This window comes from Rissa tridactyla, chromosome 21 (genome assembly GCF_028500815.1).
Source record: "Rissa tridactyla isolate bRisTri1 chromosome 21, bRisTri1.patW.cur.20221130, whole genome shotgun sequence".
Lineage (NCBI taxonomy): Eukaryota > Metazoa > Chordata > Aves > Charadriiformes > Laridae > Rissa > Rissa tridactyla.
In genome coordinates, this window is record NC_071486.1 from 6443811 (window position 1) to 6468756 (window position 24946).

A 24946-nucleotide genomic window follows, 5' to 3' on the forward strand; every position below is an offset into this window, starting at 1 on the left:
GAGGAAGGGCCGCTGACAGCTTAGTATGGCATTATTTTCAAGGAACAGTTTCACAAGGACTGGAGATGCCTCTCTTACTGAAACAGCCCATTCTAATACCATTTTTGCCAAAGACTGCAGTAGCTGGGACACAATGTCTGTTGTTACACTGTGTTGATGTGCCACGATGCCCTCAAGTGCTGCTCGCAAGAGGTGGCCCTGACAGCGACTGGGAAGTGAGACTGGTTCCCGTGTTTCTTGCATTTTATGTGAAGCTCTAATTACATGTTGCGTGACCTTGGGCAAATCCGTATCTTCCCTCTGCCACAGGGCAGAGCAGAAGGGGAGACGTTCCTGTGTTCACTGGCACCGGCCACCTTCATATTGATGGGACGGAGCTGGTCACCCTTCCTGCCTATATGGTGCCTTGTGGTCTGGCTGTAGCTGGGAGAAGGAGAGGCTTTTCCGAGCGGGAGGCTTGGCTCGGGGAGGGAAGAGCCTCCTGGCCCCGGGAGCAGGAGCCTGAGCCCGGCAGAGGCAGCCAAGCCGGCGCGGGAGGGGGGGCTTCTTGCTTCTCCTCCCAGCAAGAGGAGTTATTTCCCTGTGTCACGGCCCCAGTGCCGACCCTGATGGGCGCCGTACTGATTTCGTCACTGTCTTTGAACTCAGTGTGGTTCAGGCTCTCGCCTCAGTCAGGCTGTGCAGACTGGCACTGTTGGCTTCTCTCGTGTTTGCCGTAGCTCTCGTTCTGTGCCCTTCCCTGGGAAGACATGAAGAGCTGTTGAGTGTCCTAGACAAGGGATACGTAGCCCTCTCTTGCTGGTTATGAGTTGATGCTGAAAGGCTAAACCCCCACAAAGAAAACAGCAGTATAATATCGTATGTCCTCTGCGCAGTGGTTTGGTTTCATGCTTATTATAATCCACATGAGTCTGTGGAATTAATCATAATGCCAGCGCTCCCATCCAGCTGCCTCAAAGCTCTTTTCAGACATTAGTCACATTAGTCTCCTCGTCGCGGTCTGAGGTGAGAAAATGCTGGCTGTTATCAGCCTCATGTGGCTGAGAAAGCTGCTGGTTGGAGGGGAATGCGTAAAAACACCCCGGCGTCCTGCGCAAGGGCTGGGAGTCGAGTCTCGGCTTCCTGCTCCTTGCCCGGGGCTTTGTGGGGGCCAGCAAAGGGCGAGTGGCCGGATCCCACCCGCTCCAGGAGAAGTTCCGATTTGCCTCTGGAGCGGGGGTCAGAGCTGCTAAGGGATGTGAAATATTCTCTTGGGTTTTCTTCAGTTCCCTCCTCCCTAAATTTGTTGTCTATGCTCTGTCACACCAGAACAGAATACACGACACAAATCTCGGTCGTGGACCATCGCAGGAGTCGTCCTGTCATGGTTCAACCCAGGCACCAAACCAGGACACCTCCAGAGCCCCGCCATGTGCCACAGTCACCAGTGTCTGGCAACAGTTCAGAGAAAAACTTCTCCGCAGTTTTGCCATAAGTACAGTTTTTCTTGCCTTTTCTGCACTGAACAGTATTTATGTGCTCAGGGTGACTCTCCAGCTCTCAATATGTGCTGACAAATATTTCTGTGGGGTCATGTCACCTTGAGAAATATGCTTTGCTACACGGAGCTGCTCACCCAGCGTTGTTTTCTGTCTGAGCTGGGCCCCGGACATTAATCTTATGGCACTGCCGAGATCGGTATCTGCTGAACGCTGTTTATAAGATTAAAGGGATATTATGAGTAACAAGTTCTGTTTAGCTCTTTGATGCTATTTCTGTGCCAAAACATCTGAAGTGGAGCTGAATGGGTCATAAAAGACTCCAGAAACCAAATATTTAGCCAGGGGTTTTGTAGCTGTTGAAATGAGTTAATGACGTGATGTCGGTGTCGGCCGTGGAGCACCTGGTGGAGATGGGGAGGCGCTCGTGGCGCTGCGGTGCAGTGGGCTTGTCCTGCTGGTGACGGGGATGAAGCGGTGTGATGCAGGTGGCAGGGTCCACGTCTGAGGACACTGCCCTTATTTTCTGTCTCGTGCCCTCTGCGTAGGATTGGAAAGCGTTTGTGGTATGGAAAACCAGCGCTGCACACCTTTGCTTTCTCTTTCCATTTCTCCCTATCCCACCTTGTTCCATGGCAGAAACAATCTCGTCTCCGTCCCGCCCGATACGCGCTACCTTTGGCAGAACCCGTACTGGGGAGTTCAGGGAAAATTAAACATTTTGTTATTTATATCCCTGTGGTGATCCCTGTACACTCGAGTCATGAGATCTGATTACACTTACATTAGCATGTTAATAATTCATCAAATTATCCAGACTCTTAAATCCAGATACACAGGGCATTGTCAGTAGTAATAGTCTTCATCTGTACTTGTTTCTGGCCATTGGTCTGTTTTAAACAGGTTTCACTTTTCTTACTGCTTTGGGTGTACTCGGGAGACTTTTCTTGTCTCTCACGTTTCTACAGTGTCGGGAACTAGAGCTGGGAATGTTTCCCATTACGTCTGTAAATGAAGCTTCTATATATGTAAGCATGTGTGTATTCATATGCACACAAATATACACGTGTATGTATGTTACTTAGCCTATCTTTAAACACCCACAAATTTAGATTTTATTAAGTCAAAAAGCTGCACAGGCTGGAAATGGGAGGCTCCAAGCTAAATTATGTCAATGATTTTTGATAGCAGTGAACCCAGAGACTCACAAAATAGGAATTTTATAATTAGAAATACTGTTTTGAAATTTTTTGAGAAACTGCTAGATCATACTGATAACCTTGGATTTTATTTGAAAAAGGAAGATTAACATCCTGATCACAAGGAGTAATTGTTACAATATTTCACATTGCGCTGAAGCTTATTGCTAAGATCCTCTGTTTGACACTGGTGAATATTCTGCTATTTTATCATACGCTGACTGGCATAGGAAATGTAGAATTCTGTCAGGAGTGAAAAGTAACAGCGGTTTTCATTTCAAATAAATAAATATATAAAGGCAGACATTACTCAAGCTACCTGGGCTCTGCTGTACCGGGGTTTTCCTTGTGCCTTTTGGGCACCGTGGAGGGAGAGCTGCCGGCGGGTCAGGAGCCAGCGCAGCAGAGAAGCCTCGTTACTTTCCCTATGAACTCGATAACCTTCATCGTCATTAAGACTTATCTAGTACTTGATAAAAAATGTCCCAAATTCTACAGTAAAAAGAAAAAACTGTGTTAAAGTTAAGGAAGTTGCTGACAAAGTGGGTCATTAATAATGTTCCGAGGCCTTTGTACAGAGGTGGTCGGGGATAAACTCGCAGTCAGAAGCTTGTCATTTCCTGGGTTTTGTCATATTAATGCAGATTCTTAACCTCAAGGATTTTGTTTGTGAAACATTCTGTTAGGTTTAATTGCCTGCTTCTCTCTTATAAATCTGATCTGATAATGGAAGTTTTAGAGGCAAATTCATTTTGTTGAAATAGATTTTTATTTTTTTCCTCTATCTCTTTCCATTGTATTATGAATCCAAAAGGAGGGTGATGCAGCTAAGTCACACTGAAATGTTCTCATCTGCTCTGATGTTGGACACGGGGCAGGTTCCTGAACACAAAAAACCACGGCAGCCTCTCCCCCCGTGCACTTCCCAAGTCCATCTCTAATTGCTACAATGAACACAGCTAACGAAGAACCAGAACCCCCCAGGCAGCCCTTTGCACACCCGGCTCTCTCCCTAAATCCCGTGCTGTGCATTTCCGTCTGCATCGCTCTCCTGTAGGACGCAGAACTGGAGCAATATTCTCATACTAAGCACCGGTGCCACTGAATGCCAGCCCTCCACGGATGGACGTCGTTTGAAAGGTGGAGCAGAGAAACCGCAGTGAGAGCTCAGAGCGAGCCCGGCTCTCGGCTGTTTTGATGCCATTACTGTCCACAGGCGCAGGCAGCCCCGGCCTTTGCTTTGACAAAGCATGCAAAAAATGTATCTTAAGTTTGTCTCCCTTGACAGAACTGATTAAAAATAGCTTTTCTTTTTCAGCCGTGATAATGCTTTTTTTTTTTCCCCACGTTGCCTTGATAAAGGACCCAGTGAGTTTGTAAGGAAAAAGTTATACAAGAAAATAAATGGGGTTTCTCCTCTTCCCCCCCTCAATATACACGCTGCCACGTCAATGCATAAGTATCCATTAATTTTACACCTGTTTTCTTTGAACCATTATTTTACTCTTCTCCTAATGTTTTAATGTGTCCCCTGGGATAGTGATTCTCTTTTCTGGAGAGCCGCGAGGTCACAGCGAAGGTCTGATGCTCCAAAGGGTGCCTGGGATGCTTCAGCCCCTGGTTACTGTCCTTCCCAACCGCGTCTCTCCCTGTCTGCTCGGACTGTTTCTGCATGAGCTTTGTCAGCACCTCAACATTTTGAGTAGCGTATTCATGCTCTTTGCATGGCCATAATGCTAATTCTCTCCAGCCTGTTTTCTGCCGGGTAGGTCTGTTACCCGGTTGCTGAGTCCTCCAGCAGTTCCTACTGAGGAGATTGCTCTCCTGGTGCCTGGAGTGAGCCTCAAAACTGTTGTGATGTAAGATGTCTTTCAGTTACAACCCTCAATCTTTATTATAATGGTTCATTTTGTTAATTACAAAATGATAACCACAGTGCTTTTAGTGAGAACGGCAGCCCGTCCCCACGTCAGTGTTTCCGAGCTACAAAGAAAGGCAAACAGGCGTCACCCGTAGCACCCTGTCCTAACCGCAGGGACACGCGTGGCTGTTTCACACCTGCTCTTCCACATGAAACCTGCCATGGCACATGGTTAAACACAACGTTTACAGTTACAAAGTGGAATTAGTCTGTGTGGAAGCCTGAAAGCTGTTAATGTCCTTGGTGTGTTGAAGGTTACCCAGCAGAGAGCACTGGGTTCAGACCTGGGCTCTAACCCTGATTCTTGGGTTAAAGCTGAAGGTTCTCCTGTCCCAGTGTCCCCAGATGCACGCTGTGAAGCAGGGAAATGGCTGATGGGGGGCTCGGCTGTTCCCTGGCCAAGTGACACTGCCCGGAGCCGGTGCAAGTGTTTTTGCTTTGCTGTCCGCAGGGTAGACGTGCCCACGGTGTGGTGGGACCTGCCGGAACGTTGGGGTTTTGTGGAAGGGAAGGGGATGAGAAGTGTCGTGAGTTTGTGTACATATTCTTCATGTAGCGCACTGGGAAGCCTTAAAGAGCCTTTCAGTAAACCCCCCTCGCCTTCTCTCCTGAGAAGAAAAGGAATAGCCAACTCCCTGCTTTTTCCATTCCAACAACGGGCAATTTTCTGTTCAGCTCTTTCCCAAGATGTTGTAAATCCCACCTTCTGCTTTTTCAAATAAAATCCCATTTTTACCTCTAAGGAAAGCCATTTGAAACGTACTTAGCAACCGTCAGAGTCTATTTTTAGCTTCTATCAGGGTGTAATGTACAAAATGTAATAATCTCATGCTTGAAGCTTTTTTCCCTTCCTCCCAGAGATGTGAAACTGCTGCAGTTGAATAAGAGTGGGAGAAACTGTATATCTCAGCTTTGCCCAGAACTCATTCTCTCTCTCTGTGTCTCAGTGTCTCCAGTTGTTCACGTTCACCTTTAGCAGTATGGTTATTTATGGGCAAACCCAGCCACTGTGAATGTGCTGAACGAGGTAAACTGAGTGTACGTTTTTAGATTTCTCTCTGACCACGGAGCTCGTTGTCACGGATATTTGTAGGACAGGGAACAAAGAGTCTAGAAAGAGAATGAATAAACCCCTCCGTGACTCCACGAAGGTGGGGGACTAAAGGGACTGCTTGACGAACGAAGAGTGACTTCAGCCCCTCCTCAGCTCGTGGACCTGCAAAACTGGGCTGTTGATATTCACCTTGGTCCTAAGCTATACTTTCCCTTTTCTACAAATGCACTGCACTCCCTCCGATCCCGGGAACAGGGCACTGGCTGGAGATGTCGGGTCTGCGGAAGCTCTCAGGGGGTGCGTGGGGAAGACACATCTTCTGTTAATCTGTCCGCGTTCTCGGAAGCGAAGTAGGAAGGATGATCTTACGACTGCAGAACTGGGTTGGGACACGAGCGCTTCCAAATTACTGCTGCGGTATACTGCGTGAGACCTTGGCTAAATCATTAAAGTCATTAACCTTCGTGTGATTTAGTTCATCACTTTCAGCTCATATTTCTATCCTTTTTTTCCAACTCTTAGACAAGGCTGTAATAAAGACAAAGTTTGTCTGTCACGATGTTCATACGCCTCAGGGCAGCAGTCCGGGGGTAAGCTCCTGAGGCCGCCTAGCAGCCCGGAGGCTTTCTTGGGTGCATCTAGCCCTTCTCTTTGTATCGGTATTGTCTTACTAAAATGAGTCCTTCAAGCCTAGGCTGTTATGATTTAATGCTATTGTTTGGTAAGTCTGGAAGGCCTCATCCAGCTTGATGCTATTTGTTTGTGGCGGCGTACCTAAGCCATCAGATGTGGAGAAGCTGACCACAGCTTTGGTCCATGCCTACAGACGTGTATGTAAGTGTCAGTATTCACCACAGCTCAGACAGGAATATTAGACAGAGGGGAAGCCTGCGAAGGGCAGAGGCCTTTCCCTGGAGCCCCGGGATGACGGTTCTGTGCCGTCTATTTCCTATCACTTTGTTCGTTCCAGTTTTGAATGGCAGAAGTGATGGGGCTCCCATTGCTCCCTTCTGGAGATCAAGTGACCTCCTGTGCCAGATCAGAAATAGACTTTAAATAATTCATTGAATAAAGTCTAGGATTTTGGTAAATGTCTGTCTGATTCTCCTTGCTCTCTATTATTCCTGGCTTTCCCTACCAACCCATAGAGCACGCAGTCACATCCCTCCTGTCATCACATCTACATTGCCTCCTTTCGCTCACAGATCATCACGTTTCTTTGAGCATTAGTTGAATTTTTCCTTTTTCTCTTGAATGGGGGAATTATTTTACCTAATAATAAGGCTTTGATTTCCCCATTCGAGCGTGCTTTGCTCTGATCTGAAAGAGGACACACACATTAACTTCCTCCGCGTGGGACTCGCCTTACATCAGAAGTCAGCGTGTTAAAGCAAATTGCATGGTACTGTAAACATCTAGAATCAAGCTCTGTTCTCATTTGTATCCGTGCAATCACGCTGAGTAAAATTCAGCCCGTAGAGCTTAAAGACATGCGCTTTTAATCCTGTGCGTTTTGTAAGACTAATAACCTGCTTGGAGGCTCGAGGGCACACAGCCTGATGGGACAGGGTGAGGCAGGGTAGCAAAGCACGAGGCAGAGTTCTGAAACATAATTCTGGATGGGAGAGAAATATAGGGAATTCGTTAATATTCCTTAATTCCAAGCACTCTTGCAATCACGTCCTCATTACCGAAAGGGATGAATTTGTTTATGCTGTTTAGCTTCAGGCTGGAGGGGAACATGAGATACGTTTCCTTGCAAAGATACATTCCTATTTTATTTGATGGTCTGAAATTAAATCAGAAGGGATGTTATTTGATCAGTAAGAAAAGAAAAAAAGAAGGAATAAACAGGCACGCAATAAATTCGTGGTTGGCAGTATGTGACATATGAGGTCCCCTGGGAGGTTCGGAACCATGTGGAGAGCATCGGGCTCGGACTCTCTTCCCGCGTGGCGCAGGTTTCAACACCTGAGACGGGATTCCTGAACGGCCTCGCGTGTGCGCTCCCTGCCTCGGGGAGACGCGAAACTGGAACGCTTTCTTTTCTTCTTTTTTTTTTTTTTTTAAGTTGGTACAAACTCGCAATTATTTATTTCTGTCACAGTTCTACTGACTGTCTTGCGTGTGGTGAAGCTGGGCCAGATGCTTACACCAGGCTAAGCAGGAATAAAATGCATCTTCCTTTAAGCATCCGCAAAACCTTGCGTGAGCTCCAATTTTCTCCACTGGATGAAACAGTTACTCCAGGATGCTGTGGTGAATTTGCAAGTCATTAGTTAACTTGCCAAGCTATTTTGCCTTTTCTCTTTATTGTAGAGATTAAAACCGAAGAGGTACGTGCATAGAGAAACAGCGGAGTCCTGGTGGTGGCACCTGCCTGAATGTTTCTTGTTCTGTGGCTGCAATAGACTTGTTTTTTCTTTTGACAATGATTATTTTTTTTGTAATATAACCCTACTAGTTTGTGTGGATTATAGCATTCCTGGTGGGTGTGTGTATACAGGAGAAAAAGAAGCTGGAGTCAAACCCAGAGCCCTTTAAGTAACAAAACAAAACCACAAAAGTAGAATTGCACTGTAGCTTGTTTAAGCCTCACCGAAATTTCCATTGTGCAAGCATTTAAATGTAGTTACTGTGGCACATCTCATTTTACTTTATTCCCTGGTGGATGTTTCCCTGAGAATGTGGTACAGATGCTGAACAATAAAGCCTATTGCAAATTGCCTTCCAACTGCTAGGTAATTACAGCAGATTTTATGCTAAATGCAAAGAATGTACTGCTATTTTTTAATAAAGGGAACATCGTTTCTTATCTGATGTTTTAATACTGTCTCATTTGTCTTACTTTCCAGCTGAAGGATAACTTCCAGTTGTTCCCACCCAGGCGGAGCTGCCGGCATGCCTGCCTTTCCATGTTCTCCTCCAGAATCTGCACGTTACGCTGATCAGCTGGAGGTTCAGACCCTCGTGTGTTCAGTAAGTAACTTTAAATATTTAATATGACTACACTGAGGCCACAGAGCATGTTTCTATCTGTACTTGTTACCAAACTGGACAGAATATTTGGTTTCCGCAGGCTTCAAGGATTAACTCCACGTTTTGTCACATTTGCCAGTGTTTACAAACACGACCAGTGACGTTATAATCTCTCCTGTACCAGGCAGGGTAAACATGAAGCTCCTCGTCCCTTCTTACAGGGAGGTTTCTCTCATCGCCTCTGCACACAAACGAGCATCCTGTGCTGCAGGAGGAGCGTCGGTGTTTCCTCTGCGCCGCAAAATGGCTGGGCTGGGTGGGATTTGTTTCTTGGGGAGACACCACCAGCAGAGTGGGGTTCGGGGGAACCTGCTTCTCGGGATATGGAGAAATTCAATGTCAAGCGTGAGCCGTGCTGTACAGCGTGGCGTAGGCACTGCCCTCCCAGCCCCGTCCCTGGCAGAGCTCGCTGACCCTGCTGTCTCGGAGCTGGGTCGGTGCAGTCTGGGGGACGCAGGAGCTGGGGAGTGGTCAGGGATGTGCGCCTGAGCCGAAACGCGTTGGAAACCGAGCGGGAAGTCGGTTCCTGGAGAAAAGGAGCTGCCCGTGTGTCAGTGCACACAGGCATGGGCTTGCTGCATTGCTGTGGGCGAGGGCAGAGAGTGTGGCCAAGGCCTCGCTGTTGGGTATGACTCCTTCTCCAGGGCCCGCTAATCAAAACCTCCTGCCGTTAGCAATGCTTTGTCATACTCTTGCGGTGAGCACCTAGGTCTTGTCACAGCAGAGATGACAATGTTGCTGAGCTTGGCACGAGGCCAGGGGAGGGATGCTGCTGCTGGCCCTTGGTCGGGGGATGGCTACAGACTCTTGCTTTCCTCGTGCCACCCTCGGAATAAATATTCTCCCTCCTTTTCATCCCTGCTGTTGGCAGTTAGGGAGAGCACATCCCCCTGGGCCGGGGAGAGGATGTGGAGCGTTAATGGGTTGATGTAGTAATTGCTTTGAGGGCAGTGGAACACGATGGTTCCAGAAACTCTGTTATCGTTGCTGCTCTGCTCAGGCTTCTTTGGTCAAGTCAGAGGTACCTGCTCAGCCCCGGGCTCCTGGAACGCAGCTGTGTCTGCTGTGCTGGAGCAGGGGCTGAGCCTGGGTTGGCCTCTGCCGGCAGCCCGGGGCGGGCAGGGTGCGGGGCTGGCGGAGGTGGCAGCTCCAGTGTCCCCGTCCCACTCCCCCCGCTGCCTGGCCTTCCATTGCAAACGGCGAGGGTTTGGGGCTGGGATCAGCTGCACTTGCAAGTTTGCACCTGGGATCTATTGTAAGCTGCAACTGAAATGTGTTTTAAAAATGTGTCAGTCATTAGAATCTAAAAATTGATCTGAGCCCACACAGGGAGCAAGTGCATAAGAGTGAATCAGAGTAACACGTTGATTCAATGTAGTATCTGAGAGAGTGGAGTTACTGCATTATAACCCCTGAACTGATGGGAAAAAATAGGATATAAAATCAATCCTAACATCTAGGAATCTGCATTTCTAAACTGCATGGGAATCAGGAAAACCTAATTTAAAGATGTCTTCCAAGAGAAAGGTGCAAGTGTGAAACAAAATATTTAATATTTCTGCGAAGGAGGGAAATAGTCATGGAGAGGCCATTGAGACTATTGTATAAAATAATGTTTACAGTTCTCTTGGGGGAAAAAAGAAAACAAATATAAACAAATTAGCCTAGCTAGTAAACCAGAATTTGGTGTTTAATTCTGTGCAATTACTTTGACATCTAGTGTGATAATAGAGAAAGATTATAAGAATACGAAAAAGTAAAGGTAGTCAAGGGGAAAATTAGTAGCGCGTTCATGCATTTCTGTGTCCAGAAGTAGTAAAACCTGAAGCTGTAGCACTGGAAAATGGAACTTTTATCAAAGTTTATAAGTGCTGTCGATGCTGGTCACTGAGAGACCTCAGAGGAGCTGGAAAAGCCCTGGGCAAATCTTTGGAGAAATCTGATTATAATTTGAAAACTTAAAGGGCAACTCTTAGTGGCAGGAGAAGGATGCTCCCTAGCCACGGCCACCAGGAGCGTCCCGCGGCCGGCGGAGCAGTGCCGTGAGCAGGTCAGACACGCTCCCCACGGCAGCGCCGGGCCTCCTCGCACCCCCGCGGGTCTGGGACGTTCCCCGAGTCGCCCGGTGCTTTCTGGTGGGGGTTTTAGTCATGTGCTGCAAGTACCTTTGCAGCGGCTTCCTGACAAGAGGTGGGATGGTGTGCGGGATGCGTTTAATAACTGGTTAGCTATTCTTAGAGAGCTGCGTGCTGGTAAATGTGCGGCAGCAGCCGTCTGTGGTGCCAGAATCTGCAATAAACGTGTGTGCACTAGGGCTGGGCGAAAACCGCTCTCAGGTCTCTGTGGGTATTCTAGGGAGCTCTAAACAGAATCTGCTCTGTTACTCTTTATGACCTTCTTTATCTATTTCCCATTAACTTTTATATGGCTGATTGATGGGAATGCAGAAGCAGAGAGGTGCAAACACCGCAGTGTGATTAGTGCCGTGGTTCCCAGCTCCTGTTAACCTGCTGCCCAGACAGAGGAGCACCACCAGATGACTCCTCTGGGCGATTCTCCCTGGAGATCCCTGGGTGTCCTGCAGCAGACCTTCCGGAGCTTGGGAATGCCAAGGCCCGTCGGCATCCACGGACGTGACAAGCAGCTCTGGTCAGCAGCCAGAGGTCTGACCTGCTCCCTGCCCCGTGCTGGCAGAGGCAGCAGATAAGACTCAGTAAGACAAGAAGAGATGAGATAAGACGAGGTGAGATCAGATGATACGAGGGAGAGCTCTCCCGCACTCCCACCAGGTGACATTATGTTCAAAGCAGATACCCACGCGGCTCGGGAGGCAACAGGAACCCTGTCCAGATACTTTCTGACTTCCAGTAACACCACTGAGTAGTTGAAATGTGCAATTTAACATATGGCTAATAAACTACTAATTAAAACAAATAGGAAACAGTCAACTAATCGAATCTCCTTGTTGCCATATGGCAAAAATCCCTGGCAGCCTCCGGGAGAGGAGTCACCCAGCCTGGGGTACGAACAGGGACCCAGTGACTCAGCGGGGGATTAGGGTGAAGCGGGGAATTCAGGATGATTACTCATCTAGTCTCAAACACAACAATCTCCTTTTCTCTGTTCCTTTGGTTGCCGTGAGGCTTTATCACCTCCCGTCCCTTCCCTGGCATGACCGGCACGATGGGGCTGGCTCCTGCCCAGCCCCGCGGCTTTCCTGGCCCCCGCTCCCAGTGACGGGCCAGCGGGAGGAGAGGGACCACTGGGCAGGCTGCGGGGGCAGCTGAGGTGTCCTCGACTGCAGCATCTTTCCAGGTGCTTTCACCTGCATCCCGGCTGCCGAGAGGAGTGTTTGAGAAAAGTCTTGTAAATGCGTGTGTAAATACCTGTGGGCGATCACTTGGGAAGCAAGTGGATGCTCGGCATCCCGGCAAGCAGAGCCGGTATGCTGCGGCTAGGGCTGCCCGGCATCCCAGCGGCGTCCCAGGCTTACAGAGGAGAGGGATGTTACGGGGGAAGAGCTTGACAGCAATCCACAGGCTGGGATTTGCCTGCTCGGTGTTTTGGTTGAGAAGCGCTGCGTGCTAACGCGTGTGGCAGGAGAGCAGCCGGGTTGGGGATAATTTACAAGCAGGAAAAAGGGCTCTGAATGATTCAGCGAGAATTATCTCTGCTCCACGCATGGTCTCGACACCGTGTATGAGTGAGAAAGACATCAGCTCCGGAGCTGGGAGGGTATTTAAGTCTCTCTGGCCCATTACATCTTTGGCATTTCTATCTAGAATGCTGACAGTAGGTTCAGTTATTGCGGTGACACAGTGATAGGCTTTTTAGTATAAAGAACAGTGTATAGTGACGCTGTGTAGTGTTTTACATATGGTAAGTGATTATCATCAGACTGTCCTATAGGGAGAGAAGGATGGTTAATTAAGCTACATCTTCATCCATGATACGAATTATGAACAAAACAGGATGTTTGCCCTGTCTCTTTTATTAACTTACTTTGTCTGTGTAACGGCAGCAGCTGGATGACTCACAACCTTTGCTGAGGCACAAAGATACTGTGGTCACGTAGGCTCCAGAGCAGAGGAGCACCTTGAACCCACCCAGCCAAACCCCTGCTTTAGCACAGTGCATCATTTTCTGCATGTTTGTACCCCAGAAATTTAATTTGAAACCATTTTCAACAGATGAGCTCTAAACTGGCATGATAAGAGACAATATAGATAGTAAATCCTCCTCTGAGTCACGAAAGCCGTGTGTCCCTTTCTAAATTTATGCGTTCCTATAGAAGGTATCTTTTATCCTCTCTTGGATAGTACTTTCTAGTTCTTAAATGGAATCATCATTTATAAAGAAGCTGTAACTGGGCTTTTTAACACCCTTTACCCTTGTCTTGGTTCAGATTTAAGTCATGTCACCAGGGGATATGAATGCGATGAAAACTCGGTGTTAACAGATCACAGCCATGAGATGCAGGAAAGGTCATTTTCTATGGGGAGGTGAGGTCAAAGGTGACCGAGACATGGATGGTGGGAAAGATTTCTGCAGCGAGAACTCATTACAGAGTTTTATTTGACGTCTTTTTGCAGATGGCAACTGGGAGACAAAGCTTGATAATTCTTCGTGAAGTGACAGAATTATAGCAAAATGTAAGGAAAGTGACTTAACTGCCACAGGGAAATGCTGGGCCGAATCCATCGAGACCCTCAGTGTCCCCATCATCATCCAGCAAAGCACTTAAGCACCTGCTTTACTGTAAGCACCGTTTAAATCAATGCTGATTTGCTTTGCTGAATGAGGAACAGATTTCGGCGTAGTTCAGGAGTCAGTCAGCCCCTGTTTTGCATCTGCACAGTGGGTCCCTTCCACTTGCCCGTCCTCTCCTCTTGAACTGAGACCTCTGGAGCAGAGAATGTCTCTTGGCAACTACTGGCAGCATCCCTAGCAGCCTGGTACTGGAGAAAAAGAGTAAACCAAGTCACCTAGTAAATAACCGTAGTAAAAAGAGGTCACTGAACTTGACAGAAAACACTGTTTTTTCAAAACTAAGCAAATTATTCACGGGCCCATTCTAGTTATGGCATGTCTGCACTAGGTGGGTGGTTTGCCTTTTGCTGCTGAACAGCCAGCACCAGGGTGAGCACAGTGTTCCCTTTTTGCCTTAAAAGCTGTTAATGAATACCTGATCTCCTACAGCCCCTCTTGTGTTAATTTACGAGTGCATTCTGCCTTGCTTCTCCTACTGGGCATTTTGGTGCCCAGAGTCTGGCAAGACTTCTGAAATTAATAACTTTCTCTTATAAACAGCTATAAATATCACTGCTGGTCTATGAGCGATGGGTTATATAGGAAAGGGATATCCTCCCCCCACTGATCGGTTGCAGAGGCTTTATGAGAACGCTGTGCAATCGTATATATATAGAGAGATATATCTATAGATAAATATGACACACAAAATTACCTTCAATGAATGTGAAACTGCAGAAGGGTAATTTAGTCACGTTAAATAAGTCTTATCCCCCAGGAATGGACTTTCTGTGGTTGGACCTTGAGCTTTCACTGGCATCCAAAACTTAGCTGCTATCTCTTCTTCCCAAGCTCGCATAGAAGCCAAATGCTTAAACCTACGCCATATGCTCTCTTTTAGATTTTGCTTTTGGACAGAAGTCAGGTCCCTAGCGATTGCCTCCTAAGTGGGCCAGACAAGCAGGGAGCCGGCAGGACGCCGTTGCAGGCAGGGCTGCCCTCCCACAGGAGCCGCAGGAGATTTAATTTTCCTCCCGAGGGTGCGTCTCGGCCCTGGGAGGGATGAGACAGGCTGGTCTTTCACTTGGCGCAGGGTTAGCACCAGTCACGCTACCTGGGGCCGGCGCTGGGTTCAGAGGAGTCACCGAGCGGGAGACGCGTCTGTCTGACAGCAGCTCCCAGGTCTGCTCACAAGCCGTAGGAGCTTTGGGAAGCCTCGGCAGCCGCCTTGTTCCCTGTCCCCGCGGTCCGAAGCCTGAGCAGGGCTGAGCCACATTTGTGCTGCGGGAGCTGGCTGTGCCGCCCGTCCCCGCGGGCAGAGCGGGCCCCTCCGGCCAGGAGGCAGCGGCTGCGTCGGCCTCCCACCGAGCCCAGCGCTCTGCTCCCGCTCCCCAAGGAGCGTCTGAAAGGGAAACAGCACGGCTCAGGCTGATCGGGAGCTGGAAAAGTGCGCAGGGATTGGTTTTGCGACAGATCTGTGCTAGGAACAGCATAATCCCTCGCGAGTTATCCTGAGAGACCCTGCCTGGAGCTGCAGCCACAATTTTCTGTACATGCCTCTGCCCCTCCTCAGCGCTCTCTGCCCACTTGCAGGCCAGACCTTCTGCTTTATGGTTTTGCGTGTTCCTACCCTACCTTTTAAGGGATCCTGCCCACACTAGTTTCTCATCAGGGTTCAGAGTGCTTGTAATCAGCCCTCTGAGATTAATTGGAGACCAATGAAGATTCAGTCATTTCACGGCAATCGTTTCTAAGGCATTACAGACAGAGTCCTCAGCTGGGGTCTAACCGCTTCTCACTTAGTCCTGCCCCAAAGGGCTGGTCTGATGGGGAACGTCCATAGCGTGTCTGTGGTGCTTTATGCGATTTAACTGCCCGGGGTTGTAGCTAAGGCTCCGGAATATTTGTAACTGGTGCTAAAACCGCTTGGCTCATTGTTCTCCTTCCCTGTGCATGTTACTTTAGAAAGAGCCTGGGTGAGTGTACAGGGGTTCTGCCAACGCATTCGTTTTGCATTTCAACCATAAAAAAAAAAGAAAAAGATAGCTGGGGGTGAAAAAATGCTGGTGAATGTGAAAACATGTGGCCACAGGACTCCAGACTCATCTAGTGTTCTTTTGCAAGCATCGCTGCGCTCCGAGGCTTGAAGGGAAGATTTGAAGAATGACAATGAGGTCATTTTTTCAGATATTCACAGACTGCTCTTCAATGTTTGATGAGCAGCACGGGGCTCTTGATGAAAATGGCTATGGAGTTTTACAGGGTTTTTTAGTTTTCTGTGATTTTTATTTATTCCAGACTCATAAGGCGTTTGGAGAGCTGATTTTGTCTTTCTGAAAGCTTGTTTCCACAAAACTGAGACTGTGTGATACAAGTCTGTCCTTGGCTTCCTCTTCCTGGTGATGTCTGGAGCACTGTGCCGTGAGCGAGGGCGCCCAGTGTTCCCAGTACTGCTGCAAACGTTCGGCAAAAGCGATCAGATGCCTTTCGTATCTCCAGTGGAGAGTTTGTCTCACGCCTCTGTCCATGATTCAGTAAAAATACCCTTGCATGAAATATTTATGAAATACAAATGACGATTTAGGCCATCAAATATCAGGCTGCCTAACGATGCGTTGGTCGGCGTTGCGGAGCGCTCCGTTGTGCTGGACGTGGGTCTGTAAGAGGCGCAGGAGGCTGCTGGAGGCCCAGCAGCTCTGGCGAGGGGCCGTGCCGGTTCAGCCGTGCAGCTGTGAGCCCAGCGCTCGCCTTCCCATGGCTGCTCCCCCCGGCAAACTGGCCCATTTGACATCTCCAGACAGTTCCTTCTTGGTTCCTGCTGGCAGGCGAGTGGCTGTGAGCCAAGCAGGGCTCAGCCCCTGCCGTGACACCAGCCGGGGGGTGATGGGTGAGATGCTGCTCCCTGCTCTGGACCAAGTCAGAACTTGTAACCCATGTGAGCGCGGGTTGGGGACGCCCGGTCTCTTCCAGCACACCCTCTTTTCCCAGAGACCTGGCTTGGGGTTTCTGCCGCCTCCATCCTCCTCCATCCTGGGCTGTTTCCCCCTCCCTGTGCTGGGGCATTCGTAATGGTGTTCCTAGGACGTGGGGTGTTTCTGGGTGCCGTGAACATCCCACGGCCCCCCCGCCGCGGGTGGGAGGTTTCACCCACTGCGCCCGTGCTGTGACTGTGCCCATGCAGGATGGCTGCAGGAAACCCTCCTGCCGAACAGCCGGGGGAAACTCCGCTGCCTGTTATTTGAAGTTCTCCAGGTTTCTTTCATTATACCTGTGTTTTATTCTGGTTGGCAAACACTGGTTTGGCACAAAGTGGCTTTCATTCCGGAGTCTTAACCTGCTCCCTGCTGGGTTCAAAATTGACAAAATTCTACCTGGCTATTAGCAAGGTACATAATACAGCAGCTAAATATAGAACTGACAAAGGCTCTCCCTGAAATAGTACCAGCACGGGGATAAAATCGATGTCATTTCTTACACAGTTCCTTGACAGGCGTTTGCTAGAAGAGTCTTATCTGCGCCTGGCAGTGATTCTCAGATGCTTCTTGACTCCCGATAGAAAGCGCGGAGCCATCGTTGCCTGATGCAGAGAACAACTGACCCCTGGTCTGACCCCTCCCTGGGAAAGAGCCTCCTCCCTGGGAAAGATGGATCCCTCCAGGGTCTCAACGTGCTCTCCCATGGGAGGTCGCAGGATTGAGATTTGCAGTGGTGCAGCCTGGAGTGATATTTTTTCTTAAATTATATTGTTTCCTTGTGTACTTTTTAGTAAAGGTATTTGCTTCTATCTGGTAAGGCGCAGTATCCTTTTGGCATTTCAGAAGAGGTGGGCAGGATGAATTATTCATTTTAAAAGTGTGTGACATTATGATGGAGCTTCAGCAAAGTACATTTAAACATTACAAAATAGGATGAATCAGTTTAAACTCATCTGAGCTTATCATATATCAGATAAAATGACTGATATAAAGGCTAAAAAGGAAGAAAAAAGCTCTTCTCAAACCATTTCTAAATCAGACTCCAAAACCACACCAAATATGAAAGGGGGTTTATTTTCAGATCTTTTAATGCCAAGAGGTTTAGGGAGAACTGATGAAAATACAGGGTTAAACCCCTTCTTTGCTAGAAAGTGATGGGACTGTTGGAACTGTGCTGATGTACATCCCCGAAAGTAGCGCAGGGGACGGTGGGGACAGACCGCTGGGACCCTGAGGACCCAGGTTCCTCAGGAGAACTCGTGTACAGAAGAAAAGAAAAGGCTCCGGTTAAAGCCTGGAGAATAAGGTGGTAAAAGGCAGCAGCAGGGATCTCATGGAGGTGCTTTGGGAGTCTCCTCAGACTCGGGTCTGCTCGGTCTCCTTTATTCTCAAGTGGTGGGCTTTTTTCTGAAAACACAAATATTAGTGTTTTTCTAAATCCTTCTGCAAAGTCTTTCCCTATATGCATCAAATAAGATGGATCCCTTCACCTGTAATAGATGTCTCAAAGTATAAAGCATTAGGAATAGGATGTTTAAACTCAGAATTTATTACAGCCCTCATTACTTTGATGAAAATCCTGTGTTTTAAAGTCAAATTGCGGGGGGAAAAGCCTCTCTAAATAGTCCTTTATTTCCACTTATTATTCCAGAATTTCCACTTATCTCAATGCTTTAAATGTTGCTCTTTTGCTCATCATTGTTGTGCTTCCCTCCTGGACATCAGGGTGCCCCAAGGCTGCTCTTGGGCCCATTCCCAGCTGGAGCGAACGCTGGAGTTCCCTTGCCCAGGCTCCCGCTGGGACCCGGCGGGCTGGGTGCTCCGTCTCGCCCTTCCTCCCTGGTGGCGGTGCGGCTGGAGCCTTCCTGCGCAGGTTTTCATCTTGATTTCCCGTAACAATAGAACATGAGGGCTCTTGTCGCTGCTCTGTCGGCGCCAAGGAGCCCTTCGGCCGCCTGCCCAGGGCAGGCTCCTGCGCATGTTCCATCCTTCTCCGGGCTGGTTTACAAATAGTTGCGCCATGGCCGCTTTTTTACTATCCAAACTACTAAGGTCATTCTAGCCTAAAACTGAACTTAAAATCCTTTTCCCAGCAATAGCGTTGCCGCAGGAATAACACGGATGCTGTAGCAAGAGCTGGAACATGAGCTTTCTGTTCCCTACACAATTAACGTAGCTGTTCTGCTTTACCAAAATCCCCCGAAAGACTCTCTTAAAGCTCCATGATGATAAGATGTAAACCCGAGGTCTGACCCCTTGCGATCATTAGGAGGAAAGGGAATATAAACAGTGGGCGCTCCAGCAATCTGTCCGGTTCAGCATCCCGTCCTTCACGGTGACAAACGCGAATTGCTTCTGAAAAAAGAGACCCTGAGCAGGCAGCGAGGGGAAAACCAACCACCAGGGACATTTCCCCGTTACTTCAGAAGAATTATAACCTGTTCTAAACTCACAGCGTATTTTTTTTGACATCGGTTCCTGTTTGTGATAGAGATGTTTGTTCTTTCTGAAAAGGAAGCTGAACTCTTAGTCCCGGAGATGTGTTGTGGCATTGAATCTCCGAGGTTAATTATGTGAAGAAGTATCCATTGATCTGTTTGTTGAATTTGTCGCTTTAATTCCAAACCTTTCAACCCCCACCCCTCTTGTGCCTTTAAGACCAATGGGAATTACACGTTCCTCATCTATTGCTCTTTATCACTGTTACAGATGCACTTTTTAAGAATACAGAAATATTGCGATCCAATCAGATTTAAACTTCTGTAATTGCATTCTGCCAAGCTAAATTTCCTTGCAATTTCAATTGGATGCAGTGTTATTCATTAGGTGAGGTCCTAATCTGCTGTACCGGGTTGCTGTGCAACAACCGCTACAATTAATCCCCTGGGTCAGGAAACTGATATAGTCCTCCTGTATATTTGTAATTTGTAAAGTGGTAATGGTTCTTTTTCAAGGAATATTACTTAATATTTAATAACAGTAATGCTAATGGACTCTGCATTTTCTACAATTAAATACTTGGAAGAGTGGATTGTAAACTCTGCATTCAGCTATTGACGTATGGCAATTTTTGAGAGACTTTGTACTTCAGGACGTGAACAGAAAAGTAGGGTAATATGATTCCTATGCAATTACGCATTGCGTCCACATACGGCAGCTGCTAAAAGCATTTATCATAATTAACGTAACCACACTGATTATCAAAGGATGTTTGTATAATGATTGATTTGTCACTTGTTGTAAAGCCATGCAGGACATCAGAGCACAAATTACAGCGATTTACTGTAACAGTATATGCCTTTAGGTGAAGCCATTCCTTAGAGGGGAATCTGGGGTTCTGCTGCTCGTTCCTTGCTCTCTAGTCCCTCAGAATCATTTCTCTGTGATAAAATAGGAGAATCACTGTTAAGAGCAGGCTTGAATGAAGGGACAGCACTCCCAGAGATGCTTCGTATCTTACAAGAGAACAAAAATCTTTCTTTCCTCTCATCAGAGTGAAAGAGAAACAGCAAATTGCACTCGGGCCGTAACGAGACCTCCAGAAGGGTTTGAAGTCCCCAGGCAGCTTTCCACCATCACCTCCCATTATTGCCTTTCCTATTTTTAGTTGAATTTCCAGGTTTTCCCAAGCCAATTCTTTTCCGCCATTCAACATTTCTCCCATGTCAGAGGGAAGGATAGCTTTACGTGGTGTTGCCATGGCAACACCTGCTGGATGCGGGATGGAGATGGGCGAGGAGCAGGGCGAGAAAAGGAACCGGCGCGAGATGGAGAAGCGAAGGCACGGGAGCCCCGCCGCGTTGCCTCCTTTGCAGGGCAGCTGCAGCAGCGCACACGGTTTTTCCTGGCTTTATTTGCACAGTTCAGAACTTTGTGTCAGAGCTAGAGAATTCGGCACACCACCACGCGGGCAGTAAGGGGAGAAAGACAAACATTATCCCTGGTAACTTCCTACGCCCCCTCCAAAGTCAGTATCCGATTTTTCCACGGAAATCTGCTCCCGACCTGCTTGACCCCTTGTCCCTTTCCTGGGGCCACCTCCACCCTCCGCAGCAGCGGGCTCCATCCTTGCGGGTTGTCTTGGCAACACCCGATACCGAGAGAGCGGCCGAGGCAGCAGCCGGGGATGCACAGAGGTGGCCTGGAGTGGCATGTTGTCCCCAGAGCAGTGCTAAAAGGTATTTTTTTGTAGGGGGGAGCGTTAACATAAGTTATCGCGGTGAGTGCGCAGGAGGCATATTTTTAATTTTGAGTGTGCACATTCTCCATTACTGCCTGCACAACTGACGCTCCGTTCCTCCATCTGACGGCCCGATCCAGGGCTTACTTGAGTCAACAGGAGTCTTTCTGTTTTCCTCAGCCCTCTTTGGCTCCAGCATTACCATAAAAGCTTTTGGATCAAAGCACACGTCGTGCAGAAAGTCAGACAGGTATAAAGAGCATCTGTTGTGTTGAGTCATTTGAGTTTGTGCCACGCTTTAGACCACTTGTGGATAAGCTCTCAGCTTTCTGCTGTGTATATACCAGTTGAAACTAAGCTTAATGTCTGCCTCTGATTTTAAGCAGAGGGAAAAATATTACCTGCATTTATGCTTCTCCAACATCGTGGGCTTCACAGAGGTTGTGGGAGGGTGAGTGCAGGGCAGAGGGTCTGAGGGCTCTGAGACGGCGAGCTCGCTGCTCAGTGCTTCGACAGCCTCGGCAGGACCCACTGAGGTGGCAGTAAAGAGATCCAAAGCCAGGGGTGATTGGTAGGGGTACGGCCACAGAGGGGTGGATGGCCAGTTACGGGGATGATTTCAAACAAGAAGTCTCTGATGTCTTGCGACCTGATATCCTCTTAAGAAATCTCAAGAAATATCTAAGATCGTGTCTGTGTGGTTTCAGAGTTTTCTCTCTTTTCTTGTCATACTCAGAAACTTAAAGTTGCGCTTCTCGGGGAGAAGGACCGACCTGCCATTAGGTAACAGCCAGAGTAGGATGAGGACACCTAAGTCTCCCCGAGGATGCACCAGGTTCCTTGGGGGGGTTGTTTGTCCCTGCTGACAACTTGGGAGCCAAAGCAGCTTTTTCCTTCGGAGTCTGGCTGCCCAGGTGCGTTGCCCAAAGCTAGCAAGACCCAGGGAGCTCTGAAACGCAGTTACCCACAAGCAGCAAAATCCTTCTGGGGCCCGGCTTTGAAAACTGTCCCCCTGTCATTGTCACAAATCAGCTGCTACGTGTTCAGAGAAGCGCTGCGAGAACTTGAGCACTGAGCCTACGTTTCATGACTTTTCCCTGTATTTTCTGGTCATCCGTTATCCTGCTTTGATCCCTTCTGGTGTTACATTTTCCCCATCACTAGGTTTGCCTCTCTGCTGGGAACCTGAAATTGTGTGCTCAGCTATAGGGTTCAATTTGCCTTTTATGCCTCCTGCAAATCTTATTAAGTCCTGTTGTATTAAATGGGAGAAGCATGCAGTTAAGTCTGTGGTTTTCAAAATGCATTAGACTTCTTTTCAAGTATGCAAAGTGTAAATGGATTTTGTGCTTTGGGAATGTAGCAGTGTGTTTACAATTTTGGTTAGATAAAAGGATGCTGAGATGGCCTTTAACATTGATTTGGCGTTACGTTTTTCTCGGCTTTAATATAGCCTTAGAGGTTCTTTGAGCATTTTGATTTACAGAATAAATCAGAAAATGAGTTTTATTTTATTTATCAGTCAGTAATGTGCTTTTCGTTCTGTTCTTCCTCAGTGCGGTTAGCCCTGAAAATAGCAGCCTGGGTAATCTCATTAGGTCAGGCTTTCTTCTTGTGAGGTTTCTAATGTAGGATGGGTTGAAACACTGAGAAACGGACTTCTTGCAATGTTTTGGTAGTTTTCTTGTGAATCCAACTCAAAACAAGCAGTGTAGTGAGCCATGAAAAGTATACATGAAACGTAAGCCTTTCTGAACCTGAAAAGAATGCTTTCTGAGAAACGCAGAGGAAGTACCAGAGGAGCTGGTCTCCCTCTGGGTTGCTCACGTCGTTCTGGTACACGCCTGGGAGCAGCTTCATCTTCCCATGCTGCAGCATCCTCAGCTGTGAAAGCAGAGGCTGGGGGCATTTGTTCATCTTGCAGAGGCAGTTATAAGGTTAGGTTTGTTCTGAGAGCTCATAAATAAACTGAAATTTTACCATGAAAGTTGCCGTGGGAGTGCTGTGCCTCACCACACGGCAATTTGTCCGGGGAGGCTGACAAAAACAGTGGCAAAAAAGGAAAAACTCTCTTGGGTGAATTGGCAATATCTGTATTATCCATCCTTTGAGGTGACTGTAGAGTGATGGGGTTGCTCTTGCAGGAAAGAGGGGCCCCAGAAACAGGCCTGAGTTTTGACTTTTTCAAGCGCCTTCATTATTGAAATCTAAATTTAATTCCAGTTATGATTACTTTGAGAGTGATGCCAAGTCCTATATTACTTGACCTACTTCAAAACTGTATGGAGAAATGTATCCACCAGATTGACCTTCCGTTTGTCATTTCACATCTCGGATGCCGCCGTAGGAAACTCGGCATTAATTTTTCAACAGGGAGAGACAGACTGGGGTAGACACGGTAACTTGCTGGTAACAGGGCGCGTACTCTCATTGATCAGCAAAAGGATGTGTTGTGCCTGAGAGACGGTGAATCTCCTGTTTGTTCTCTCAATCTGTTTGTCCGCTGCTCTGGTGTAGGAAGTCCTCCATAAATTACTGTTTTTATGCTGGTATAACTCTACAGCATGAGGACGGCACAAAGCTGGAATAACGCAGCATGTGTCAGATCTGATGCTTTCTAACAAATGTGTGACGATAAGAAGGAGGGGCAAGAAACGGGGATTTCAATAGGAAACAAATCAAAACACTCAGTGTCTTAACCAGGAGAGGGGGAAATACTCGGGCGATTCCTGTGCAGCTGGGTACAGCCCGGACCTCGTCCCTGATCTTGTGGACAGACCTGCGGTGAATCCCGTGCAGGGCAGAGGTCCTGGAGCAGGTTTGGTGCTGGCAGCTGGGACGTCCTGGGAGCAGCCGGGCTCCCTTGAACCCCCGGGAGCCCCACGCTCGCCGTGCTGCAACGCGACAGCGCTCTGAAACCTGGGCGAGGTTAGTTACAGCTACACATCCAGATCTGCCTCCCTTCCCGGCACCCCGCTGGTGGCTGCACGATTGTCGGTAGGAATAAATGGCATTGTATTCACTTTAAGGCTCCTTCTGTCCCACCTACAAAGCCAGAATAGCATAAAGACACAGGAGGAAGCGCGAGTCTGGCCCCTTCCCTGAGTATGTTTCTAAAAGAGGAGTCTCAGCCTCTGCAAGGGCGTTATTGGCCTGTCTGTCTGTCTCGGTTATTGCCCTGATCTGGTCCCTGTTACACTTCCATGGCTAGGGAGAATTTTTTTGGTGATGTTGGATGCCTGATTTCATCCAAGAAAGATGGATTCAGGACAGCCTGAGCAGCCCCTGCCCTTCAAAGTCAGCTCCTGCTTGGGCAGGGAAGTAAGCGAAGTTTTCCTCTTGTGCAGTTAGTATTTGGAAAAGGTGTGGACATGCTTTCTGTTTCAAATTCCATTTATAATTACAGATAGGAAAAAATTCCCAAGGAATGTCTTCTGCCCAGTTGACAAGGAAGGGTCTCTTTTGACTTCAGGGGAAGGAAAAACTGAAGAAAAAGGTACTATCTGCAGAAGAAGCAAATTTCCTCAAGTTTTATCATTTTTTCCATAATATTGATAGAATAGTGCCATGTTGTCATAGCAAACGTATTGACGTACGGTTTGTAATGTATTCTCTTAGGTCAAGTCTCAGATCCTTTTTTTTGTGTCTGAAGTAACTGGCTCAGCTGCCAAGTCCAATCAGAGAGAAAAACGTTAAACCTAAAGCAGCTCTTAGCTTCTCAAGCCAGGAAAATATCCATGTTTTATTCATAGAAGGATACTAGTCAACATCCTCCGGTTCCCTGGATACAACCGTGAGTCTATAAATAGCTGTGCAATGACACAGCAAACTGGCATGGGGACGGCAGGCGGTGGCACGGCAGCCTGGCAGCGGCGCTGCCCGGGGCAGGCGGGACGCGGGGGTCTGCGCCCACCCGGCTCCTCGCTCGAAGACGATGAGCATGGCGACGAGACGGCAGCCAGGGCAGGGCTGCAGCGCGGGCTCTGCGGGACCCCCATGCCAGGGGTGGCTGTTTTTCCCCCCCGGAGCATCGCGAGGTGCTGAGCCCGTTTCACTCGTGCCCTGCCACGCGCTGCTCCCCGGCTGCTGCCCCCGCTTCTGTTCAGGGCCAGCCTGTGGGATGGAGAAGTCCATCTGAGGGGTTTTTCTTGCACACCCAAAGCAGGTGTGTGGATGTTTAGGAGAAGGAAGCTTGAAGTAGTGGATAGACTCGGGCCGGCACACAGCTGGGAAACACAGAATAAGCGTGTGCCTGACTACCTAATGATGTTCTGCCTGACGCATGCTCAGGAGTAATTCTCTCCATAGCTAAAACTGGCTAGATCCTAATTTAATGTAAACTTAGGTGAGC

At 48.1% G+C, this 24946-nt stretch overlaps 1 protein-coding gene and 1 long non-coding RNA gene across 3 annotated transcripts in view; one reads left to right on the forward strand and one right to left on the reverse strand.

The window, feature by feature from the left end:
• KCND3 (potassium voltage-gated channel subfamily D member 3) overlaps nucleotides 1–24946 on the reverse strand; it is a 115178-nt gene that overhangs the window by 63792 nt on the left and 26440 nt on the right. The window lies entirely within an intron of this gene.
• LOC128900303 (uncharacterized) overlaps nucleotides 8573–24946 on the forward strand; it is a 65333-nt gene continuing 48959 nt past the window's right edge. Inside the window, exon 1 of the long non-coding RNA XR_008463273.1 lies at nucleotides 8573–8631. This is a non-coding gene — a long non-coding RNA (uncharacterized LOC128900303). The remainder of the gene's footprint in view (nucleotides 8632–24946) is intronic.